Below are 27,611 nucleotides of genomic sequence, written 5' to 3'. Positions count from 1 at the left end.
ACAATATTCAATGTGTGCATCACTAATTGCACTCAAAATCAAGAATGGACCCCATGCACATGATCAGAATTCAGACTGGATCAGTTACGTGTACATGCATGTTCCATTCAAATACACCTTCGTGTGATGATCTACCTTCAGACCTATAGACTGTATATTGCATTGTTATCGTAAGGGGCATAGTTTAAATTTCATTTTACACGCTAGGTTCATATACGATATGACAATATTCAATGAGCGTACCACTAATTGCACTCAAAATCAAGAATGGGACACCATGCACATGTATGGGGCTACAGCGTTGTGCACGTGCATATCATGCGTTTAGGGTGGTAATAGAGGGAACTGGTGGTACGTTCATAAGATGTCTGCTCTTGAAACGTTTGTCATATCCTAAATCCTATATCCTAAATATCACATCCTACACTACATCCTACAATGTGATGATCTACCTTCGGACCTATCTACTGTATATTGGATTGTTATCGTAAGGGACTTAGTTGAAATTTCATTTTACACGCTAGGTTCATATACCATCTGAGATACTCAATGTATTCTACAGTCCTTCGGTGGTTGTTAAATTGTGCTTGAAAAAACGGTCTCGTGACTATTTGGCTGAAATCTTGCTGAAGCTGACGTTAAATTGTAAGTCACTCACTATTCAAATACATAAGACGGCTTTTGAATATTTTAGTATTTGTTCCAACATCTAGAATTTACGTCTCATGTACAATCAAACCCTGTTTCATGGAACGCCAGTGCGTCGAACTTCGATGGCCTCGAAGTAAAGAAGCCGGGTATCTGCATGTTCCTTTTCAGACATATATGACCCGTGAACAGGCGACCAACGGAATCGGGTGGTCAGGCTTGTTGACATGGGTGACACATGTCATTGGTTCCCAGTGGCGCAGATGGATGCTCCTGTTGCTGTTCACTGGATTGTCTGGTCCAGACTCAATTATTTACAGACTGCCGCCCAGTAGCTGGAATATTACTGAGTGCGGTGTAAAACTAAACTCACTAATAAAGTCATATATTTTGCTTGTGTCTAACTTCTGCTTACTCGATGAATTTAGGCAATCCCTCCAACTTCGACACAGCAGAGTCAGTATGTAATTTATGACTGGTCACACTAAACAGTGAGTGAGTGTGTGAATTGAGTTTTACGCCGCTTGTAGCCATATTCCAGCAATATCACTGCAGGGGAAACTTGAAATGGGCTTCACATCTTGTACCCCTGTGGGGAATCGAACCCGGGCCTTCGCCGTTACGAGCAAACGAGCATGTGCAAGTTTATAACTTGGATTACGTGTACCACTAGACTACAAGTGTGAGTGAGTGAGTGAGTGAGGTAATATTTAACGGCACATCGGCAATATTTCCAGCCATATCCCGACGAGAACATTCTTGACATAAAAAAGAAATGTTTGTATATACATGGGCATTAATTAAGCACCACCCATTTTCATGCTATAAGATTGTGTTTAACACAACCCACTGGTCATTCATGATATGGAAACCAAACACATGGTTATAATATCGTTAACTGACCCCTCTAAAGTGTCAATCCATCAACCACCAACACTGCTGCTACTTTCAGCTGTACTTTATTGGCGGTCATATGGGGACACTAAAAACGTTATCAATAATCATGTCCAAAATTATGGTCACACAGACAATGTCTGTGGTCGAACTTACACAAAGTTCTCAAGAAACGTTCACGGTTCAATCCTAAGCCAACAATAACTGGTGTATCCTCCCCTCGCAAGGATAAGTACTGCAACTCGCCTCCTCATGATGGAAATCAAGCGCCGAATGCGCATCATTGGAGTCCCTTGCCATTCCTCATGAAGAGCCTGGGCTAATTCCTGTAGATTCAAGGTGGATGCCTTTCTTGAACGTTACGCCCCAGATGGTCCCATAAATGCTCAATTGGGTTGAGATCAGGGCTTCTCGCAGGTAATGAACCTGTCAACTGCGGTGTTCTGCAAGTATACCATAACAGCTCTGGAACGATGGGGCCAAGGAATATCGTCCATAAATACTGGCCGACTGGGGAGGAGATAGTTATCAAAATGCAGGACAACAGCAGCTTCCAGTACTTCCTGTTCGTATCTCTGACCATTGAGTGTGCCTTGAGTGGTGATAAGATTCAGCTTACAGTCATAGAAGATACAGCCCTACACCATTAAAACGCCACCGCCAAAGGGTTCAGCTGCATGGATCATCTGCTGTTGATAAGCCTCATTACTCCTTCTCCAAACTCGCCAAGGGCCGTCAGTAACACTAAGAAGAAGACGGCTTTCATCGGACCAATGGATCCTGCGCCATGTCCTCAGATTGTGGTTTTGAGGTAGATTACACCATGAGCCTTGTGTCTATCAGTGAGTAAGGGACGTCTGATTGGACGATGTGCGGTCCAGCGGACATGAGTCTCCTTCGGATGGTACTGGTTGAGAGACGAACACCCACTCTCTATTGTTGTCTAAGATCTTTGGCATTGGTCATGGACCTACGTCTAACTAGGCGAACTAGGGCACGGTCATCACAGGGAGTGGTCTTTCTAGACCTTCCTGATCGTGGACGATCCTTGAGGTAATCAGTGGCCGCATAAGGCGACTTATGACAGTGTGATTGATATTCAATCTGGGTCCAATGCTGCGACATGACAAACCAGCTTCATGCATACCAATAATCTGTCATCTGGTATTTTCAGAAAGCCTACGCCTCGGCATGTCAAAAAAGTTGCAGCACTGTTCACTTACTGATGCCTCGATAAAAATGCACTGAGAATACTGCTCATGTGTATATATTATATATATAACAAAAAAACGGTCAACGAAGGACAGTAAAACCGCCAGACTATCACAACTGGAATTAAAGCTAGCGTGGAAAGTTAAAACTAATATCACTATTTGGACAGTACAATATAAAATCTGGCTATAGATTGCTACTGAAGGTAGATCACCATACTAGGGACCATGGGGACTTACAGTACCTTTGCTACCTGCATGGATCCTAGCTCAAATAGTAATGGTATCATGTCAGTTGTAAGCGTTTCCTACTTTACCGATGTAATCCGCCATGTACACATGCAGAACAGCCACACAGGTAGTGACAAACATGTTCACCCACATCGTCAAAGTGGCCAGTCGCTGACTCCGTGGACAGTATAAACCGTCATTGCATCGCACCTGGCCCACTGACGCCCGTGGAGCTAGTTACTGGATTGTCTGGTCCAGACTCTATTGTTTACTGACTAGATAGATAGATTGGATATTTATAGTCTGGTTCATAATTATTGAGAATTTTTCTTCTTACTTTAAGCTATCCTAACACCTCAACTGATTCACTGATACTTAAAACTAAGTAATGGTATAAGGGAGGTAACTCATCTTGGCCTACTGAGTATAGTACAATTAGAGTTACCTCCCCTGAATTTGTAGCAGACGTCATTTTCCTCAGCACTGTCAACAATGTCTGCTGAAGATAAAAGAAGGTTGATTTTTGAGTTGTGTAATCAAGGAATTGATGATGTAAATACATTGGCAGAGAGAACAGGAACTCCTCTTTCTACTGTGTATAGGATTAGGAAGAATTTTAAAGAGGGAAAGGATTTTGGGCACCAGAAAGGAGCAGGGAGACCCAGAAAATTGGACTTCTCAGATCGCGTCCGGCTGGGAATTTTAGCGTCTAAAAAGCAAAGGGCAAGCATCTCCATCATCAGGTATGAAATGATAGAAAGGGGATCAACAGTTGTATCAAAATCTACAGTTAGAAGAAATTTGATTGATCTTGGATGGGAGAAAAAGACAAGAACATAAAGACAGGCGTGTTGAGTGGTGTTTGGCACATGAAAACTTTGACTGGGAAAATGTGATTTTTACTGATGAAAGCTCAATGTGGGTATATCCCAATAATGTGAAAATATGGACAAAGTCTGCGTCAGCACCGTTGTATCGACGACCTAAATACAGCCCAAAGTTCCATGTATGGGGAGGGATATCCTTATTAGGAACGACCCCGCTGTGTGTGTTTGAGGGAAATCTGACAAGTCAACGCTACACTAACATATTAGATAATTTTCTCCTTCCAAGTGCACATGTGTTTTATGGAAATGACTGGATTTTGCAGCAAAATAATGATCCTAAACACACCGCAAAACATGCCAAGCAGTGGTTTCAGGAGAAAAATGTGACTGCATTACCATTTCCTGCATATAGTCCTGACTTAAATCCCAATGAGAACATTTGGGGGATGATGAAGGAATGTGTGAATCAAAAGGGGTTGACAAAAATTGAAGACATGAAGAGAGAAGTGGTCCGATACTGGGACAGCATAACTCACGAGACACTAACCTCTCTGACAGGAAGTATGCCTACCCGTCTTAGACTGTGCCGTGAAGCTCAAGGAGACTTGATAAAATATTAAATTGTTACCTACACAACATGAAAAGGTCAGTTCACTTTCACAATACATTCAATTTTATCTGATTTGTTCTCGTTTAATAATATGAAATGCTTTAGCTATTCTCAATAATTTTGAACCATACTGTATATAGCGCACTTATCCACGCTCGAGGCGCTGCTATTTTTCCCTCGATCACCGGATATCAATCTCAACAGCACATCGTATTTCAATCTCAACTCCCTGGGGAGTATACAACTCTTGCTGCCACTAGGCGCACCGAGTTTATTGTGGCTCTCTCATCCTAACGAGGTACCCAATTGACAGCTGGGTGGACTGGGACACATAGTCACAGCACTTTGTCCACGTTTACTGCACGTTGCTGTACCTGCAACTAGGTGTAGGCACGTGTTCATGTGGCCACCATCCGGTCATATACCAACGGATTCGTGGGTTCTTTTAAGTGCACAGGGTTGTGTACTGTACACTAAGGGTTGTGACAACACTGAAAGAGTCTGCACACAAAGTTGACTCCAAGGTTTTTACACCCGGTCACAGGTGGGCTCGATCCCGACACCTCAACCTCGCTGGATCACTAGCCTGGCGCCTTAGCCAGCTCGCCCACCATGCCCCATGACTAGATACATAACAGCTGGAATATTGGAACTCGACATGTAACATGCGGTTATGGCGTTATATAACGGTTTAAGGCGGCGTCAAACTCAAATCTTCACTCATTCGCTTCATGTCAAATTGACGTGAAATATTTATGTTTCATTACGGCAATGTCTCCAGAATCCTTCAAGATGTAAAACCTGAGTTGAAGCAATCTTATATATTCGCATTATACATAGAAAATAGTTTTCTTCTTATTGTCATTGCCAATTTCTGTATAACCTAGATGGTTTGGTGCCAGGTGGGGCTTTAATTTGGTATGAGGAGGATAACGACTAAGCATGAAGACAATGAGTTGATATCAAATGTGCCAGAGCCATGATTGTTTGTTATGGTCAGTTAATGAAATGTTGACATGATGTTCGAACAGGTGGATGTTAGGGATTTTGAGAATGCCAAATATAAGAGATTCCGACGTTTTGAAAAATAATGTTGACTTCTCTTAGGTGGTCGAAATCGGCATTCTGGAGGGATGATATATATACATTTCAAAACGTTATATAAAGAAAGAAAGAAATTTACTAGTTCCGCCGTGGGATACCATCTCCGTTTACTAGTCTCAATTTACTAGTGCCAGTTATAACTTTACACCAGTAGCTGATGAATTTTACATTATGTAGATATAGCTTTCCACCGGGACACACAAAGTGTCCGACTTTCATTTTCGTGGAAGGCGCGGTGGCTGAGCGGGGTAGCTGGCAGAGTTTGTGTGCTGGTAATTGGCTGCCTGACTGTGAGAGGGCGGGTTCGAATCCCAGATGGATCTGAACCCAACAAAACGTACTAGAATCTGTATGTTACTGAGATAGTTTAATTCCACTTTTATATTATTAACAGTGAACAAAGATTGCTTAGAATTGTTCTTGAAGCAGTCACAGAGAACGCCAAGCTGAGAACGGCAACTTAGAGTATGTGGAATAACTGTCTCATGATAAATGAAAAGAAAAAAACAAACACATCTGGTCATACCGACATGCACTTTGTTGAAGTAAGACAATATCCCAGTGCGCACTTCCGGGATAAACGACATCAAAACGTTACTGCGGACAAAGATTGGCTGCAACGTCCTGTTGTCAGCGTGGACGACGTCCGGCGAGACCTCATAGTCGATATGACCTCACCGGGAACGAGTACCTCTGGCTGCAGAGGCAATGGAAATCAATACCGGAAGTTAAATACCCGAGATTTTCCGGTACATAAAGGGGAGGTTATGCCCACCTTGATAACCGGTGGGACCTGACTTCTTGACCTGAGGATTAGGGATTGTTTCATTCATATGGTATACAATCACTAATGGAAGTATTGTGTGAGCTTTTTCAAAACAAAACGGACGCAATTGAATTATCAGTTCCCATGGACTTGTGAGGGAAACACGCAGAACGAGTTAACCTGCAACATTTATCTTCAGCACAGTACCTATCTGTGTTCTCGTGAAGATCCGGGTAGAATAGACCTTCAGCAACCCCTGCTTGTCGTAAGAGGCGACTAACGAGATCGGGTGATAAGGCTCGCTGACTTGAGTACCACATGTCATCCTGTCATAATTGCGTGGAATGGTGCCCAAGGTGCTGGTCTCTGAATTGTCTGGCAAACAACTCGACTAGGAGGAATACTGCTGAGGCGTAAAACTGAACTCACTCACTCATTCATTCTATAGTATCACTTCTGAGTATAGTAAAATCCGCTTTCTGTAGACTCCCGGTGTCGGCGCTGAATACCCATTAAGCATTTCAATCTGGCATCCCAATTTCGACAAACATGTTCAAAGGCAATTGCTTTATACAAGTGTTTGCTTCGGTACACGAGTGCATGCTTCCTTAGCTATGAATACCATCTTTTGGAAATGTTCCGTTTTCTATACATTTTTATCTGTGGCCATTAAGGAGATGTTTAATTTTTTTTCCTGTTTATTTGTTCTTTTGTTCATGTTGCGTAATAATCAAATGTGCTACACAAACATGATTTTATGTATTTTAAAATGTAGTACACAAGACAAGATTTCACAAGATATTTTAAGTATTCGTCATCTCAGCACTCTGCTCATATCGCAATCGATAAGCAGATTTAACTTGATTACTTAATTCAGTGTATTATATCAAAGTTTATCTGCGTCATGCAAGTTGTTAAAGTTTTGACACAAGGGTTAATCAAACGTGACAATAAAGTAGCGAAATGGCGATAATAGTTCAATGTTTTGCATAAACACGTGTAATTTCACATAATCAGAGAGTCATAAACATGTCCAACAGTGCGAGATGATTATTCTGGAAATTGATGTCAGCGATCTTGGACCCTCGCTGTGGAATATTTATATCTAAACAAAACTGCCATCGATACGAAAAGCGGTATATTTATTCGGGAGAACGATCGTGAAGAAGTCGACTGTCGTCTCTTACAATATAAAAATATTCTTAACTAACACTGTATTTCCCATTTAAAGAAATTATTAAATTTCCATAGTTACAACCAAAGTTTCTTCCCTTAAGCATGTGGATATATTAATGAAGATGTATGACTACGGGACAGCGGCCAATAGGTGGAATGTATGTCCGTCCTCCGAGGACAGAGTTCGATCCTGGCTATTTGTAAAGACCTCGAAATTCCTGTCCGGCCTGGCTGCATCATCCCAAACTCTTCCCCAACATCATCAACTGATCCGTATCAAGATTACTTAAAACATTTGTTGTTGCAGTTGGTGATGCCATAGTTGTTCATGTTAGTGTTGGGTGTTAGTGTTGTTATGTTTAGGCCACATGTGTTATATCGTGTCAGTAGGTTTAAGTGCATTGGCTAGGCGCGGACATTAGATCTTATGTTAGTGTAAAAGCGTCCTCACCAACCAAGCAAGAAAGGTAAAGATACATCTCCAATATATTGGTGGTGTTTGTGGTGATGATACTGACCAAGGTGGTGATGTTGCTAATAGAAGTCGTGCATGCCACGTTTACCCACGATCGTATGTATGGTGTTGACAACTCTCCGAATTCTTAGAAGATGATAGAGGAAGGTAAACACCACTATGAAACACTATAATAAAGGAAATGTCTGTTGCCCTTTACAGGATATCGTGAGTTATCAAAACTTATAGATTTACCATCACGGGGATGTTGGTGAACATCAGTGCAATACACAGTGTCCTCTTGATGGCTCTCGCGTTTTCTGGGTTTTTTTTGTCATGTTTGACGTCGTTTTCTTTTTATTTGTGGGCGCTGGTGCATTATTTTGGTCCTGTGTTGCTGGTTGCACCTGTTAATGGTACAGGAACAGCGTCAGTCACAGGTGGTTGTTTTAGACAATGTCGCATTGTTTTCATTGAAATAGATCAGTTTAAGCAGGTCATTGAGTTGTTTATCAGCACTATCACAAATACCACCACCGCCATCAGCAGTGGCAATGTCACTACCACAGCAAGCACCACCACTTTCAGCAGTAGCACCTACATCAGTGGCAGTAGCATCGTCGTAATCATCAGAATCATCACCTACATCATCCGAGTCGTCACCTACATTGTCGGAACAATCAATTACGTCATCAAAATGGTCACCTACACCATCAGAAGCATCATCCCCTTCATGAGACTCATCACCTACATCATCAGAATCGTCGCCTGCATCATCAGAATCACCACCTACATCATCAGAACCACCACCTACATCACCAGAAACGTCGCCTATATCATCAGAATCATCATCAGAATCACCACCTACATCATCAGAATCGTCGCCTACATCATCAGAATCATCACCTACATCATCAGAATCATCGCCTACATCATCAGAATCACCACCTACATCATCAGAATCGTCACCTACATCACCCGAGCCATCACGTACGTCACCTGCATCATTAGAATGGTATGAATTATCAACTTTGGCTTGTGAGTATAACAAGAAGAATACCAGTTCGTCTTAAATGCTGAATTTTCCAGCTGCATAGAATTTTGCTTGACAATAGAAATGATGCAATGCTCAAATCTCACAGATGAACCAAGTTAAAGTCATAAAGTCATAATGGTTAATACATCCATCCTCTCACAGTCTCACTCATACCACGGAGTGCTTTATCTGTGATACTATATAATTATGGAGGAAATAGTATTTTCTCACATTTTGTATATCATTCATCGACATGACATCATCAACGAACTTCACTTGACATTGCTGCGAGGGGGCAAGATCGAGAGGGTCACAACAAGATGATCAACTACACCAATCCCCGCGGTTATAATACCCTTGCGGTTCTATCTTGACGGATACCACAATGACAGGGATCCGCTGAACTCGAATTAATGAAAATCTACCACCATTCCGCTTTTCTTGCCTTATCCAGCAAAATTGGGAATCCTGCTGTAAATACTCCCAAGATCAAACCACCGTAAGACATGGCATGATGGCTTTCTAACAAATCTAATTAATTTCAGTTGTCATGAGAATATGGATCTAATTCCATCACGTCTTGGGTTCCGACCAACTTCTACCAATGCGCTCCAGGGGTGACCTATGAGGGTCCCCTGCCCGATAGCTCCACCATATGAAATCGATGCGGTAGTGACCAGGGTGACCAGTGGGTGATTACCGTGCGGAAGATTGAGGCGAGGGAGTAATTACTGACTTGTTGATCACACGCTGATACATCACAGTAGATGACAACAGGATGTATGGCCACTGGAACCCCCAAGTAAATTGATTATTATTATGCAAGACATGTTTGTCCCCTGTGCAGGTTCAGGGCAGATGCTCTCCGGGCAAGGTCCCCTGGATAAAATATCCATGTTCTTGATTGACAACGGTACAAGAAGCTTATCACAAAAACATCGAAGAGAAGTTTCTTAACAGTTCTTGGTCTCTGTAAGTACTCAGGGTTTGACCGCTACAAATACTACCGCAGCATTTCAGATACAAACACTATCCCAGCTTTGTCATATGTATAAACACATGCTTCACAACAATATATGAACTTACACAGAAACGTCGCATCATGATATAATAAAGAAGTTGTCATTAAATAAAATACCCTAGCCTCCTGACAAATTCTCGTCCTCTGTATACACAACAGAGTTTGAGCTATGTCCGCTGCAAATGCTATCCCAGCAATGTCCTCTTTAAAATTCCAAGCACTTGTTTTCTGTGTATACTCATAGTTTGAGCAAAGACCGCTACAAATACTATCCCAGCAATATCCTCTGCATACCCTATCCAAGCACATGTCCTCCATAAATACGAAGAGCGTGAGCTATGTCAACTTCAGATACTATCCCAGAACTGCCCTCTGTATGAAATGCGCAATACCCTGTGGATAAAGAAATATATATAAGTAAAATTATCTTTATTCACGATACTGACGAGACCATGGAATGGCATAAGGTTAGTTGCGGTCATGTTTGGACGTTTGACTGAACCACAAACAGGCAGTGACGGCAGACAAGATTGCATCAGTTTGTTCAAGGCCATTAAAGATTTCGTAACATTACAAGACATTTGTTTGACCCCTGTAAGACAATCTGAGACGTATGTGGTCAGGTCAGGAACAGTCCTTCTTCGCTTAAGGTTAACACACGATAGAGTTATTAGATCTTTGCTAAAGGGGAGCTATGTGGATAACGATAAATTCAAGGCTTACCATCAAGATCTCATCCAGTCGACCTCTGATATATCAGCTTTGTAACACTCGAGAGTCTGCAGGGGTGTCTGTGGACGGACATATCAAAGGATATATGAAAGCTTCTTTCAAAGCTGTTACCGTGACCCGTTTGGGGTTTCGCACATCACCTTTGGAAGACAGCTTGATTCTCTATTGGTGAAAGAGTAAAAGCGATTTTATGCCGCTTTTATAATTAGCAACCTACTAGTTTAATCATGGCGGGGGACACCAGTAGTGTATTTATGTAGCATTTTCATAGCCGTGTATTACGTGTGTGTGTGTTTGTGTGTGTACGTGTAAACTAAAACATTTTGTACAAGTCCGATCGAATCGGTTTTGCAGTGACGGTTCACAAAGATTCCATTCATCACAGATACCTCTTTCAGGCACACGACACCGTCTCCGAGCCGATCGGACCCTTTCATACAACAGGCACCGTGTTTTAACATGATGACGTTGGCATGAAGGGACAAGGTAACTAACCGTAGACCTTGCGCTCTCACAGCAGAGACTGATACCAAACCACGACAGTTTTTTTCACTGGAGATCTTGGACAGATGTAACGTCACTGTCGAATGACATCTGAAGACGATATAAAACAAGGATCATTGAAGTAATTTTGGAGAAACACAAGATGCGAATGAGAGGAATATCTGACTCTTTTATGAGCTAGGAACACATGTAGATCTGGTCAGTGACATGCATCAAAAACGTCTTTGAGACTGACCATCTCAGCTCTTAAGTTTTCACCAGTAGTCGCCGCTTGCAAAAGATAGAGGTTGCTGAAGAGATATTACAAACTGCTTCCTTACGATTGAACGAATGCATGAACCCCAAACACACATAATTTACTTGTGATCCCATTCTACAAGCTGGAATCCTTTGCATACCAATTGTACTCTTACTCTGTCTCCTTTGCACTGACACAGCTGACATTTTTAAGGCCCAAAACCCATCTCTTCACTTTATAGTACTTATAATTCCAGCTGTAAATAGGCCAGTGTAGATATTCTATTGCACTTTGAGTATGCCTTAGGGCGTGGACCAGGCGTTTGTAAAGCATTTATTATAATAACCAAGAATGGCCCTATTATGAATGAGCGCTGTACTTTGGTGATTGACGTTGTCATGCAGATAGGTGGAAATGATTGTCAGTTTACAACCTAAAACAACGTTGCAATGATCACTGATTTTAGTTCTTTTTACACCATGTAGAAAATAACAGCTTTCAATCATTTTGCAATTACGGAAACGACCAAAGTCAATATTCCACATCAATAAATATTGACTTAATGTCCAGATCACTCAGGTCCTGAATAACACCAGTAGCTGCCGAATGCTTCTCTAATTGAATTGTCGTATCTATCATATCAAGACAAACTATGACATTTAACCTCCAGCGATTTGACTTCAGAAACCTTGCCAGACGGATACATGGTGAGGGTATTTCATGGATGGATGGACACACAAACGGCATGGGAAGCGGTCAATACTACCAGTGTCCTCCCCCTAATCCTCCCACTGCATCTGAGCTAGCAGGCTCATCGTGGAGTCAATTTTCCGTCAATACAATCCCGTAGAAAGAGATTCGTCTTGTGAGAAACCTTCTTCTTGTCAGTATCTGAGTTCAAATGACATTGTCCCAGAGAATGACCTTTCAAGTTCTCACAGCCTTTGAGTTGTAATCTTTATTCTAATCTCTGGGAAATAGTGTTTCCAGTCAAGGGTGTTTTGTTGTTTTGAAATCGGCGTCTTCAAGAGGTGTAGGAATCTTAAGAGCTGTTTTTCAAGTGAGCTACAGAAGTCCTCGATTGTGACTCTGGCCTTTGTATTGACATCGAATGAAGATTATGGAAATGATTTGCTCTCTGCACAAGAACTTCATGTATCACCAATGTTACTGTTACAGATCACACGAGTGATACATTAGCCTTCCCTTAGAACATCATTCGAAAATCAATGTTGAATGCCTCTGTCAGCATTTAAGTGTTGAGTGACTGACTCAGCAAGTGAGTTGGTGTTATTACCGCTTTAACAGCATTCAAGTTATATGACGACGATTGTGTATGAATGAGTAAGTGAAAGACTATATGAAGGATTAATTATTACAGTTATATCAAAACATTTGTAGTAAGTGCGCATGATTTAACATTTCCTTTAACCAGATCCCAGCGTAGTACTTCACTGCTACAACAACTACAAAGCTATACAACCCCATTGCTACATCGACATTTGTCTGAATTCAGTCTGAAAGTGTTCTCATCGCATGTGAAAAAACACGGTCCCACATCTACGGCGGGCGCATCTGCTAAAGCAAGCCGGTCCATGTACCTGGAAGAGTTTTTCCATGTAGCGGTTGGATCTTTGACCTATATATAGTTTCGTCAAGGGAATATCTGCTCACTGGAATGGAAAACAGAAATCTAAGAATCAGTCAAACTTACAGAAGGATCTGGCAGGGAGTCTTCAACAGGATCATATCCACTTTTCCGGCTACGTGGCGTCAAAAACAAACCTCTCGGCAAAATAGCTGTATCCTGTTATTGCCATGTGCAGACGCTCATCCGACGAATCCTCTGGTAATTGAGTCTTGCAATGTTTTGAAGGCGCATGTTTAGTACAAAAAGCCTCTGGCTGAAAAGTTATTTCAAGATTATGCGATTTTTCCTTCTTTTACTACTCCTTAAAGATAGTATGTCTGACACTGGTCAGATGTTTGAATGTTTAATTGCATTAACGAGAAATTTATGTACTGATAAATACACCGATGTGTAATCGATAATGACATTATTTACGTTAATAATGACGTTACTTACGTTCATGATGGCATTGCTATTTTGGAAACTCCCGACGCACCAGGGCTGAGAGTTGGTTTCCCTAAAAGCCAACATTATTGAAATATTCAAACTTTTGGATTTGCAGACTGCTGTAAGTGTCAAAATCTGCATATGGTCATTAAGACGTTTTTCAATGGTTAGTGTGCATTTACACGGGAAACATTAATTCAATGATTAACACAGACTTTGATATCGTGACATCATCATGCCAGCGAGTTCTGAACTGCCTGGTGGTAAAGACGTCCGGTAAGCCAGGTTGCTAAAGAATCAATAGTGTTCGTGAAAACGTTCACTTTTCCTATTTCATATCATTTCCGTTTGTTTAATCTTCAAAAATAAGTTTCATTGGTCTAAGGAATCTTATAAGCCAAAAATAACTTTTGTAGCAAATGAATATGCATGTGTTAAGTGCGGTGGGTGTGAGGTTGGTGGTGATGGGATTGATTTCTGTTGAAGAAGATGTTTGAAGGAGGTGTGCTACAAATCAAGCAAATTCTCTTTGGGATGTCACGGAGTTGATGCGATTCTTCGATGAAATTTCTTACGATGAAATAACATTTTACAAATCTTTCCATAGGAATTTGCAGTATACTGATGTTAAACTGATACTTATATTGTCATGTCAATGGATCTGGGCCCTGTTTCACAAAGTGATCTTAACTTTGCAATTGCAAGTGTATGTCAACGTTTACACGGCACTATTAAAATGGGGCTCTAGCATCATCATATACAACACGACAGTTCACACAGCTTGTTTGATATGTAACATGAGCCTGACCACCTTTACAACAAGCATGGGTTACTGAAGACCCATTCTAACCGGATCTTCACGGGTATATACCGCTTGTAGCTGAGTATGGTGCTTGGCTCATGCGCATTTAGCGATCTTAGGCTTATAGTCGTCTCAACGTTTAAATCACTCTGTGGTACGGATAGCTTCAGGAGCTGTAATTTTCCAGCGAAGATCATCAACTTTATCAAGCAGACCTCGCTATAAGTGTTATAAATAATGAAGTCTTATATCTGTCATTGTCATGATCCCCTGAAAGTACTGTTCTTTTGTTTAATGTTTCGTCGTTCTTTCCGCTTTATTATATGGAACTCCTGCATCTCAACAACAACGTAAATCTGGACTGTTAGTGCCCTCGAGGCCCAGAATAAAAATATGTGAATATTCTTCAATATATGTCTTGCTGTTGGTTTTTATAATGCATTAATGGCTCTGATTTATCTTATTTTGAAGCTTGTTTGATTAAATGCAGTGACAGCACTCAGATATGTATAGGGAATAAACCCGCTATTAAATAGTCTGAAATTAGGACTTAATACATTTTACCGAGTATAATACATGAATGTATCATTGCAGAAGAGCTGTTCATAGACCGGATTAAAACTAAGATTAGATCAATAATTGGGAAGAAGAGTTTTGAAAGGACAGTCATTAACAAGTTGATAATGTTAGAAGATTCAGTTTGTCAATGATTTCAGTGACGCTAGGTTTTAAGATGCTCGTTCGAGAAGATTGCTGAAGTGTTAGCTGGAGTAATCGTTTTCCAACGTTCTAGCTCTGCTATTGGTCATATTGTTTATAGCTGATTGATCTTTTGTCAGCTAGCATTAGGCGTAACTCACACATACCTGTCTGGGGGATTCGTATTCGTCTTAAAGATTCAGATTCTGTATGACAATTCTGTTCACATATAAAACACACATGACGGCTTATTTTAAAATACTCTGTGTCCAAATAAACAAGAGCATACAGGCAATAAAACACTAAAATACCCTTACAAATGTTTCAGTGTTGATCATTTAATAGAGTCATCTTTCTGTGGAATCTTTAAGTATCTGGACATTCATAAAGAAAATTAAGAGATATGTTTCAGTGTTGAACAACGCTATCCATGGCGTCTGTCTGTAGAATGTTACAGTGTGTGTACATTCATGGCATCTAGTTAAAATAGATATTTCAGAGCTGACGCACTGGAACGAGTCAACGTTTTGCAAAATACCACATATATATGGCGGTGGTCTGGAAAGTGACAATCCAGTGATCAACAACATAAGCACCGCTCTTCACATGGCTTCTACGATATGGCCTCTGTGCTGAAGAACGCCTAACCTCCACACAGAACATGGAACTCCTGACACCACTAAAGCCGCGTTGTTATTTCAGGAGATCAGACACATAGACAAAACGAGATGAACTTAAGCAAGCCTTTTTACCTAGACATTTTTGGAAAAAAACAAGGTTCACGCTATCTTTGAGAGAAAAAAAAATCTTAGTATTCTGCAATCTCTTATCCTTGGCACATCTCCAACAGTCGAAAAGCTCAAAGTAACAAATTTAATCACATCTGCTTTTCATCTCAACTATTTCTTTACGCAGCATTCCTCAGGAAATGCATATTTCCGTGCCTCCGCACCTGATCAAAGTATCGAAATAAAAGAAATGAGATAAATTTCTAAGCAAATAAGTTGACGTTTCTACGGCATTAAATGTATATTATATAATAATCAGACTTGTCCCTTTCCCACAGGTTGATCACCTATGACAAGGTAAGAAAAACGAGTCCTTGAACTACACTGATGTAACTGTTTTTGGTTTGCCTTTTGTCGAAGCTGCAGAACCACGAGACGTGAATATGTGCGCACACGGACACTTTCTTTGTGCACCTGACATTAATGCCACAATTCCTTTATGGAACTGAATCTTTTCATCATGGATTTCAGCCTGGTTGACTGTATTGGCACAGACATTGTAGAGGAAGCATGGACAACCTAAAAGAACCACAGAGTTGAAAGTGGTGTGGCTCAACCAGCGATCGTCATGGCTGAGTGATCTTATGAACGTGGCTCCCCCGGCAATGCACTAATAGCTGATACATGTTTTGGCGAATAATTGTTATTGTAGGATATTTATATGGTGCACATATACAGGCAACTAGTGCCTGTTCAGTGTGATGACATATATTCCCCTCGATCATTGGATGTCACGTTGAACGGCCCATCGTATTATAAGTCTCAAATCCCTGGGGGGTTTACAACTCTTGCTGCCTCTAGGCTCAGGGAGATTTTTGTAGCTGTGTCATCCTATCGACGTACCCATTTACAGCTGGGTGGACTGGGACACATGGTCACAGTACTCTGTCCATGTGTACTGCACTTTGTCTCCATCTGGTCATATACCAAGAGATACGTGGGTTGCTTTAAGTGCACAGGGTTGGGTACTGCACACTAGGGGTTGTGACAACATGGAAAGAGTCTGTACAGAAAGTTGACTCCAAGGTTTTTACACAAGGCCACAAGGTGGGCTCCATCCCGACACCTCAACCTCGCTGGTTCACTAGCCAGGTGCCTTAGCCAGCCCAACCACCGCGTTCCACGCCCCAAATAATCTGTACCAAATATTGAAATTCTAGAAATCCAGTCAAATTGTCCCCGGAGAAAAATCCAGATCACGCAGACTAGCTGCCTGACACAGGTACTCCAACGCCTTATAAGAATTTGCCCTTTCGCTAAACAACCAATTATTTATTTGACACGTTTTATGGGAGGGTCGAAGGCATTCAATGTTTTATAACGTTCTGATAACTGTTAAAGATAAGAGCTATTGTTGCCTTCAGTTATTATGTCTACATTCATGTTAAACATTTACAAAAAACTATCGAGATGAATGACCATTGTGTGACGTCAATCACCTCTTTTCATTTCTTAGTTGTTTAAAGCAAAATTTACAACTACATTTTTCCACAATCAATTGTTTTTAAGTTGGAACATCACAGTGATTTTTATGGAAAATTCTTGTCCAAACTGCTTGTTTGTTTTAAAAAATAGTGAGCATGTATCTCAGAACAGTATCTTCCCATAAGCCTTCTTTGCCCGTTTGATAGGCTCTATGCTTCGTTGATGCACTGCTGTTCCCAGTGCCGACGGTGGACATACCCGTTATTGAGCTTGTCACGTGGTTGTTTGACCCCTGTCCCGCTAGTGGACCCGTGACGTCATTGTGTTTGACTTTTCAACTGAAATTCTCCCGACTTCTTATGGTCTCATGATCCCTTCATTAAAGTTTATATGTACCTTTGATACTGTTATCGTACTTATCAACTGGGATAATATTTTGACTATGCACAGTTTCTTTATGTGCCTAGTCTACAAGCTACAACAACAACAGAAAATGCGAGATTAAAGATTAAAGTAAATATTAACCGATTACTGTTAAGACGCCACTCATCAAATGCAAACTGAAATAGATTATGATAAGTCACTAAAACAATGTTAATCCATTTTGATCAATGGGGAATTATGTTGATTCCCTCACTCACTGTGACTTTTGCTTCGACTCACGATACTGAGGCACTGAGGCTTGTGCTTAAAATTTGGCTTCAGACCTACTTCACACAATGTCCAAAACCTATACGTTGCATATTTACTCTACAAGTGCTATAAAACGAGTTTTCCTCTGGTCTGAGGAAACGTCGTGTGCTCAGTTTGGTTTTGTTTGTAACATATCAAAGTTACCATGGTCGCCATGTTGCTTGTCAATACACCGGACGTTTCAGTTCACGTGTCTCACGCTGAGAATGTAAGTTCGTACACGGAGTCATGACCTTTATGTCTTGGCGTTGACGTACACGTCACATTCAGATGCCAATGCCCAACTTCCATTTCAGACTCTACGTGTCGTTCCTGTTGTGAATTTCCTATTTCACAGCTCGACCTGCTGTTTCGGGATAACATCATGAGGAGACATAGGTTAGTTATCGAGGCCAACCTAGGATGCGCAGCCGGGATCCCTGCGTCATTTGACATATGTTTGAGGATATAATTCTGCACAGTCTCTTCCTGCACCTTAATTACCGTCAGCATTCATCAATTGCTCCATTGCTGACGGTCGTACAAAATCTAGGAAAAGAACAACCACAAAGTCACCTTAACTACCAGAATGACATTATTGGCATTCTTGCCGAGGAAAGTTTGGCATGCAAACATGTATAAACCGCTTCCAACAAAAATAAATTGTTTGTTTGTTTATTTGTCGCTTAACTACGGTCTCTTGCAGGAATTGCACTTTTGTCTGCAACACACATATAACCACATCCCATAATATTGGATCAGTTTCATTAAATTTCATTAAAGATATAAAGATGTCATAAAACTACACAGTACTGAACCCTGTGAGACAGTCTCAGACCTTCTGAGTAAAAGAAGTCGACCTCTGATATATCAACTATGTATAACTCGGATGATGACACAAATGTACGTGTGCTGCATTTTTGTAACTTATGGTTAGGTCGAAATAATGGTCAGTTTACTATTGGCGCTTCTTTAAAATCAAGCAACGTTGCAATAATCATTGCCTCTATTTCTCTATTACACATCACGTCCAGACATTTATCTTAACCGTGTAGCAAATGAGACTTTTCAATTTCTAATGCAATTACTAATGCGACCAAAACAAATATTTCCACATCAATAATTAGTGATCGATACCGAAGACCTCCAAGGACTTGATTAACACCCGTAGCTGCCAAATGATTTTATAATTGAATTATCGTATCTATCATATCAATACAGACTATAACCTTAACCTCCAATGATTTGACTTGAGAACCATTGCCTGCCGGACACACAGTGAGAGGATTTTACGGACGGGTGGACACACAGACACCATGGGCAGCGGTCAATAATCGCAGTGCTCTCCCTCTAATCCTCTCACTCCTCGGAGTCAATTTTCTGTCAATGCAATCTCGTAGCAAGAGATTTTTCGTACAAAAAGCCTTCTGCTTGTCCGTATGTGAGTTCAAATGATTTTTTGACCTTTCACGGTTTACAACCTTTGAGCTGCAATCTTTACTTCTTAGGAAAGTTGTGTTTCCAGTCAAGGATGTTTTGCTTGTTTTGAAACCGGCCTTTAACAAGAGGTGTAAGAATCTTAAGAGATGTTATTCCAGCGATCTTCAGAAGGCCTAGACTTCGGACGAAGACAAGACCTTTGTGTATCACAATAACACCGCTACAGGTCACAACAGAGATAAGTTAGCCTTCTCTTAGAATATCATTCGAAAATCAGTGTTGAATGACTATTTCAGCATTTAATTATTGAGTGACTAACTCAACTACTGAGTGATATTTCAGTTGTTTTATTGCATTTGAGGTACGTGAGCTGATTTTAAGACGCCACTAACAATATTCGAGTTTCATCACTGCATCAATGACGATTTCCACTACCACTGCTGCTGCTGCTGCTACTACCACTAAATAACTACTACTGCTACTGCTAGGCACAGATGAAAGGCACAAGGAGGTGCAGGACCATGAGACAGGGGGAGCAATGAACCTAGGATAGACGGCGTTAGAACACTAGTAACGATAAAGAGGAGTAAGTTATTAAGTAACTACTACTACTACTGCTACTGCTAGGCACAGATGAAAGGCTACAAGTAGGTGTGGGACCATGAGACAGGGGGAGCAATGAACCTAGGATAGACGGCGTTAGAACACTAGTAACGACAAAGAGGAGTAAGTTATTAAGTAACTACTACTGCTACAAGCAGTACTATTGCTGCTGCTATATTAGTAGTGTTACTGGTACTACAATTTCTTCTAAAAGTCAGTACAGCTACTGCTTCCAGTACTGCTAATAGTATTTCTGGTAGATCTACCACAACGGAATATGCTGCTACCTTTACTACAAATACTCCTACTGCGACTGAAGTTGATACTTCAAATACTACAGTTACTACTATTTCTGCTGCTTCAACTACTACTACTGCTACTACTACAGGTGCTAATACTACTACTACTGCTGCTGTTGTTGTTGCTGCTGTTGCTGTTGCTGCTGTTGTTGTTGCTACTGCTACTACTACTTTTTCTGCGACCACTACTTAAAAAGCAATGTTACTACAACTATAGAAACAACAAGAGCACTACTACAGCGATGCCTGTCTGCGATTGTAAAATATTCCTATCAAAACAATACGTGTAGTGGTCGGATCATTCACCTATATATAGTCTGGTTCATAATTATTGAGAATTTTTCTTCTTACTTTGAGCTATCCTAACACCTCAACTGATTGACTGATGCTTAAAACTAAGTAATGGTATAAGGGAGGTAACTCATCTTGGCCTACTGAGTATAGTACAATTAGAGTTACCTCCCCTGAATTTGTAGCAGACGTCATTTTCCTCAGCACTGTCAACAATGTCTGCTGAAGATAAAAGAAGGTTGATTTTTGAGTTGTGTAATCAAGGAATTGATGATGTAAATACACTGGCAGAGAGAACAGGAACTCCTCTTTCTACTGTGTATAGGATTAGGAAGAATTTTAAAGAGGGAAAGGATTTTGGGCATCAGAAAGGAGCAGGGAGACCCAGAAAATTGGACTTCTCAGATCGCGTCCGGCTGGGAATTTTAGCGTCTAAAAAGCAAAGGGCAAGCATCTCCAACATCAGGTATGAAATGATAGAAAGGGGATCAACAGTTGTATCAAAATCTACAGTTAGAAGAAATTTGATTGATCTTGGATGGGAGAAAAAGACTGGAATTCTTTCTCCTCTCATGAAACAAGAACATAAAGACAGGCGTGTTGAGTGGTGTTTGGCACATGAAAACTTTGACTGGGAAAATGTGATTTTTACTGATGAAAGCTCAATATGGGTATATCCCAATAATGTGAAAATATTGACAAAGTTGTATCGACGACCTAAATACAGCCCAAAGTTTCATGTATGGGGAGGGATATCCTTATTAGGAACGACCCCGCTGTGCGTGTTTGAGGGAAATCTGACAAGTCAACGCTACACTAACATATTAGATAATTTTCTGCTTCCAAGTGCACATGTGTTTTGTGGAAATGACTGGATTTTGCAGCAAGATAATGATCCTAAACACACCGCAAAACATGCCAAGCAGTGGTTTCAGGAGAAAAATGCGACTGCATTACCATTTCCTGCATATAGTCCTGACTTAAATCCCATTGAGAACATTTGGGGGATGATGAAGGAATGTGTGAATCAAAAGGGGTTGACAAAAATTGAAGACATGAAGAGAGAAGTGGTCCGATACTGGGACAGCATAACTCGCGAGACACTAACCTCTCTGATAGGAAGTATGCCTACCCGTCTTAGACTGTGCCGTGAAGCTCAAGGAGACTTGATAAAATATTAAATTGTTACCTACACAACATGAAAATGTCAGTTCACTTTCACAATACATTCAATTTTATCTGATTTGTTCTCGTTTAATAATATGAAATGCTTTAGCTATTCTCAATAATTTTGAACCATACTGTATAGTTTCGTCTAGTGACAATCTGCTCACTTGAATGAAGTAGACAATTCTAAGAATCAGTCTAGCTCACAGAAGATCTGGCAGGGACTCTTCAACAGGAATATACGCAGTTTTCAGGCTACATGGCGTCAAAAACAAACCCCTCGGCAAAGGAGTTGCATCCTGTTGTGGCAAGTGCAGACGCTCTTCTGACAAAAGCTCTGATAACTGAATCGCATAGCGTTTTGAGTGAGTGAGTGAGTGAGTTCAGTTTTACGCCGCTTTTAGCAATATTCCAGCAATATTCACGGCGGGGGACACCAGAAAATAAGCTTCACACATTGTACCCATGTGGGGAATCGAGCGCGGGTCTTCGGCGTGACGAGCGAACGCTTTAACCACTAGGCTACCCCACCGTCCCCATAGCGTTTTGAAGGCGCATGTGTAATAAAAAACGCTTCTGGCTGAAATGTTATTAATATAATAATGTACTTATAAATACACCAATGAGTATTATTTCAATTCACAATGACATTATTTACTTTAATAATGACGTTATCTTACTTTACGATGGCATTGCTATTTAGGAAACTACCTCGGCACCGGGCTTAGAGATGGTTTGAAAAGACAACTTTAATGAAATATTCAGACACTTACAGGAGTTGCAACCTGATGAAATGTGTTTGAAATGTGATGAAGACGTGTTTCCCGCGTGTATTTCAAAGGTTTGTGTGTATGTACATGTGAAACATTAATGCGATGACTTCATCGTGTCAGCGAGGTCTCCACTGTCTTCTGGTAAAGACTTCCGGGAAAGGCAGGTTGCTGAATAAACAATAGAACTCATGAAAGTGTCCATTTGTTCTACTTCATATAATTTCAAAGATAAGTCCAAGGAATCTTATAAGACAAAAATATAACTTTTTTTATCAAATGAATATATATCTGTTCAGCACAGTGGAAGTAAAGCTGGTGGTGATGGGACTGCTTTCTGTTTGTAACGGTGCTTGAAGGATGTTGGCCACTAATTAAGCAAATCCTGCTCGGGATGTAGCAAACACCTGGGACCGTGTTTCCAAAATATGATAAAACACTGCCTACAGTCTGGAGTCACATCTCGATAAGAACTCATACAATCAAATTCAAGATTAAACATCTTTCTGCTGCGATTTGTACTGTACAGATGTCAACGGGACACTTGCATTTTCATGTCGATGAATCTGGGCCTCGTTTCATGAAGCAATCATAGCTTTGCAACTGTAAGTCTGTTTCCAATACAAGTCCTGTATTACCCATTTCGAGAATGAGAATCACGATTGCACACGAGTGAAAAGGACATAATAATATTAACAAACTCGTGTGTAATACCTGAATGTATCGCATTACAGTATAACTGCCTATAAACCGTATTAAAACCAAGATTAGATCGATAATTGGGAAAGAGCTTTTGAAAGGATAATCAGTAACAAGTTAATAATGTTAGAGGATCCAGTTAGAGGATCCAGTTGGAGGACCCAGACTGCTGGGTAATCGGTTTCCAACGTTCAAACTATGCGGTGGTTATGTTGTTTATAGCTGATGGAACTTTCTTCAGCCATCATTCGGCGTAACATATTTTGAGAGGATTCGTATTCTTCTGATGAACTGAGATTCTGTATTACAATAGACTTCACATATAGACCATACAAGACGGCTTATATGAAAAACTATTATTTGTCAAAAAACACAAGGGCAAGATGGTTACTTTTAAGGAATATAGGCAATGAAAAATTCTACAGAATGTTAAAGTGTTTGCACATTCATGCCATTTGATGAAAATGGCTGTTTCAGTGCTGACTTATTAGTTGGGGGTCATCGTCCTACAAATTGTTGAGCTATTTAAATACTTCTAATATATAACAGGAACATAATTATGATATTATGATTATATTTGTCGATTATTGTTTTAAGTTCTTGTTGCTAGAATAGAAAATAAAACGCTTTTTGAAAGATAGAGGTGTGGTTCAGCTATGTGGTTTTACGGTATAGGCAAAGTAGTGCAGATAGCCACCCATTTGTGTTGAAACTCATCTTAATGGAGAAGGTTTTCCAAATAGTTAAAAACAAGAAGACACAGTCATCGAATTCTCCGTAAGGGCAAGGTACTCTTCATGATTATGTCTACTAATTATGACTACAGCATGCCAATGCATATGACACAGTTGAAAGAAATTAGTGAAATGTTTTACAGTGCTGTTCCGGAATGAAGACTACCTCCAAATTCAGTGGAGGTCGAACTTGTTGCCATGGAAACGAAAAAACAGTTTTATTCAGAAATCCAAACCTACCAAAAGGCATCAGTATACCACCAGACCTATCTATGTGCCACGTTTGGTGAAGAAATAGTAAAAGGTTTAAAGTTCCTAAAAGAGCACAACCACTTATTTCAGTCAAAGTCAAACTTGTTGTCATTGGAAAACCACGAAAAATAAAATTCACACACTGGTATAACCCCGGCAAGGCACATCTAGTGATTATGATGAACACGGCGAATGTGTGTACCAAGTTTGATTAAGCTAACGTTTGGGAGATCAGCTCCGGAAAATATGACACCCTCAAAGCCACAGCTTATAAATAGAATTCATATCTGGGTCTGTTCCCAAAAAGGCACATCTAGCTATCATGCTTGACATTTGTGCCAGGTTTTGTCAAACTATCACGCACAGTTTCAAAGATATACTTTGGACAATGTATGGCGGACGCAAGTACGTAGGGACGAACGGAAGAACGTAAGTACAGACGAAACTCGTTTCTATATCCTCCGCAACTTCGTTGTTGCTGGGAAAAAACTAAATTGACACGTGAGAGGCAACCAAACTGGTGAGATCCGTCAGATTAGTGTCTAAAGTGAGTGCTTTATTTGTACGCCGCTCTCAACAATATCACAGTTTCATGATGGCAGTATGTGTATAATCGAATCTGGAATTGCCAATCCAGTGATCAACAGCATGAGCATCGATCTTTGCAATTTGGATACGATGACATGTATCAACCAAGTCATCGAGTCTGACCGCTCGATCCCAAAAGTCTCCTCTTACGACAAGCATGCATTATTAAAGATCTTCATGGGTATCTGTGACTTAATGCTTATTGTTTTATCCAAATTTGTTTTAACCCAGACCAGTGTTTTATAACATCAGTGGATTATCTGGCATAGACACGATTACTTACAACGACATTGAAGAACAAACGATCAATGTTATTTCCTTATCCTGGTGCGATTACACATTCCACTAGGCAACCAGGCTATAGAGAAGGATGACCATATATGGATGAACAACTTCTTTATTGCTATGAGAGCGACGTTTAAGCAAAACACAGCTTAGTTTCTGGAGTCTTTTATCTTTGGCACATCTCCAATAGTCGAAACGCTCAAAGTACAGTAAATCAATCCTGCTTTTCATCTCTTTTTGACGCAACATTCCTCAGGAAATGCATCTTTCCGTGCCCCCACACCTGCTCAAAGTACAGAAGTTATGAATGAAACAAATTTCTAATTTCTGTAGCGGCAATGGGTTTTATAAAACGTGACTTTCATGCGTTGACATCTGCTTCACACATTATTTCAAAAGGTATATATCGCACATTCATTCTCTACAAGTTCTGTAACAACGAGGATGTTTTTCGCTGATCTGAGGGAACGTCAGTTTAATTTAGTTTGTAACATATCACAGTTACGATGGTTTTCAAAGCATGTACAACAACTATCGTATACGTCACCATGTGATATCAATGTCCTGCTTCCATTTCAAACTCCGCGGGTCGTTCCTGTTGTGAATTCATGGGACAAAAGTTAGTTATCGAGGCTACTCTAGGATGCGGAGCAGGGACCCCTGCATCATTTGGTATAGGATGTAGTTTGAGGATGTAATTCTGCATGGCCTTTTCTTGCACCTTAATCAGACCCAAGGATGTCCCTCGTTTGAGACTTGGCAATGTCCGACGTAATCTGGTGGATGTGTTCCAAATTGGCGAGCACCATCATCAAAACAACATTTTTGAAAAAATGGTATGTATATAAGATTAAGTAACGAGTGTCTTCATTACATTTTAGCATCAACATTCATCAGTTGCTCCATTGCTGACGGTCGCAAAACTATCTGAAAACGACACAAATTGACCTTAATTAACATTACATTGCTTTCAAAAATAATTTGTTTGTGTTAGTTGCTTAACTATGTGACTGAAACACATCACCACACCACACAGCATTTCATTTAATTCCATTGGAGATGGACATATATAGATGACGACATTCATTGGAACCCTGTAGGACATTGTCAGAGCTTCTGGGTAAAAGGCCAAAATAGGATAGAATTATCAGAGTTGGGATCAGTGGTAATGAGGTTCCGGAAGAATTCATTGCTCACCACTAAGATCACATACCGTAGACCTCTGATATATCAACTATGTCTAAATCGGCATACTGAGTGTACATGTGATCATAAGATCTCATACCGTAGACCTCTGATATATCAACTATGTCTAAATCGGCATACTGAGTGTACATGTGATCATAAGATCTCATACAGTCGACCTCTGATATATCAACTATGTCTAAATCTGTGAGCTGAGGGTACATGTAGATGTTCCGAATATGAGATCATTAGATGCCACTAATGTACACATGCTGCACTTTTGTGATTGACGTGATCCTACGGTTAGGGTGAAATGATGGTCAGTCTACAAATGGTTCTTCTATCAAACCGAGCAACGACGTTGCAATAATCATTGACTTTATGTCATTATTACACATCACGACCAGGCATTTATCTCAACCATATAGCAAACACTAGTTACCAATTACATTGCATTTACGGGTACGACCAAAACAATTAGTGATATTAGTGAAATATTAATTAGTGATCCATAATCAACGGATTTATGGGTGCATGGACCTAAACACACAAAGTTTACTCGTCATTCCATCCTGTAAGCTGAAATCCTTTGGATACCGATTGTTCTTTCACTGAGCACCTGTGGTTTGGAACTCTCACCCTTGTGCCATTTAGAGCTCAGACACAACTGACATTTTTCAGGCCAGACTTAAAACCCACCTTTTCGAAGCATAGTACTTATAATTTCAGCTGTGCAGTGTAAAGATTTTGTACTATAAATATGTATTTATTATAATAACCCATGAATGGTCTCATTATGAATGAGCACAGTATTTTGGTGATTGGCGTTGTCATACGAATAGGTAGAAAAGCCGATCATTTTACTAATGGCGATTCTTTACAACCAAGAAACAACGTTGCAATAATCATTGACTTTATTTCTTTTCACACATCACGACCAGGCATTTATCTTAACAATCTTAATTATTCGGCAATTACGGATAGTACCAAAATAAATATTTGCACATCAATAATTATTGATCTCTAATCAAGGTCATTTAAGACCTGAATAACACCAGTAGCTGCCGAATGTTTTCTAATAGAGCTATCGTCTCTATCATATTAAGACCAACTGTGTCATTTAACCTCCAATTGCCAGCCGGACACATGGTGAGGGTATTTCATGGATGGCTGGACACACAAACGGCATGGGCAGCGGTCAATAATTCCAGTGCTCTCCATCTAATCCTCCCACTGCATCTGAGTTGGCATGCTCGGAGTCAATTTTCTGTCAATACAATCCCGTGGAAAGAGATTTTTCGTGTAAAATACATCTGCTTGTCGGTTTCGGAATTCACATGATTTCGTCCCACAGAATGACCTTTCCCAGTTTTACAGCCTTTG

This window comes from Haliotis asinina, chromosome 14 (genome assembly GCF_037392515.1).
Source record: "Haliotis asinina isolate JCU_RB_2024 chromosome 14, JCU_Hal_asi_v2, whole genome shotgun sequence".
Classification (NCBI taxonomy): Eukaryota; Metazoa; Mollusca; class Gastropoda; order Lepetellida; family Haliotidae; genus Haliotis; species Haliotis asinina.
The sequence above is the reverse complement of the archived record's forward strand: the minus strand, read 5'-3'. Positions refer to the sequence as shown.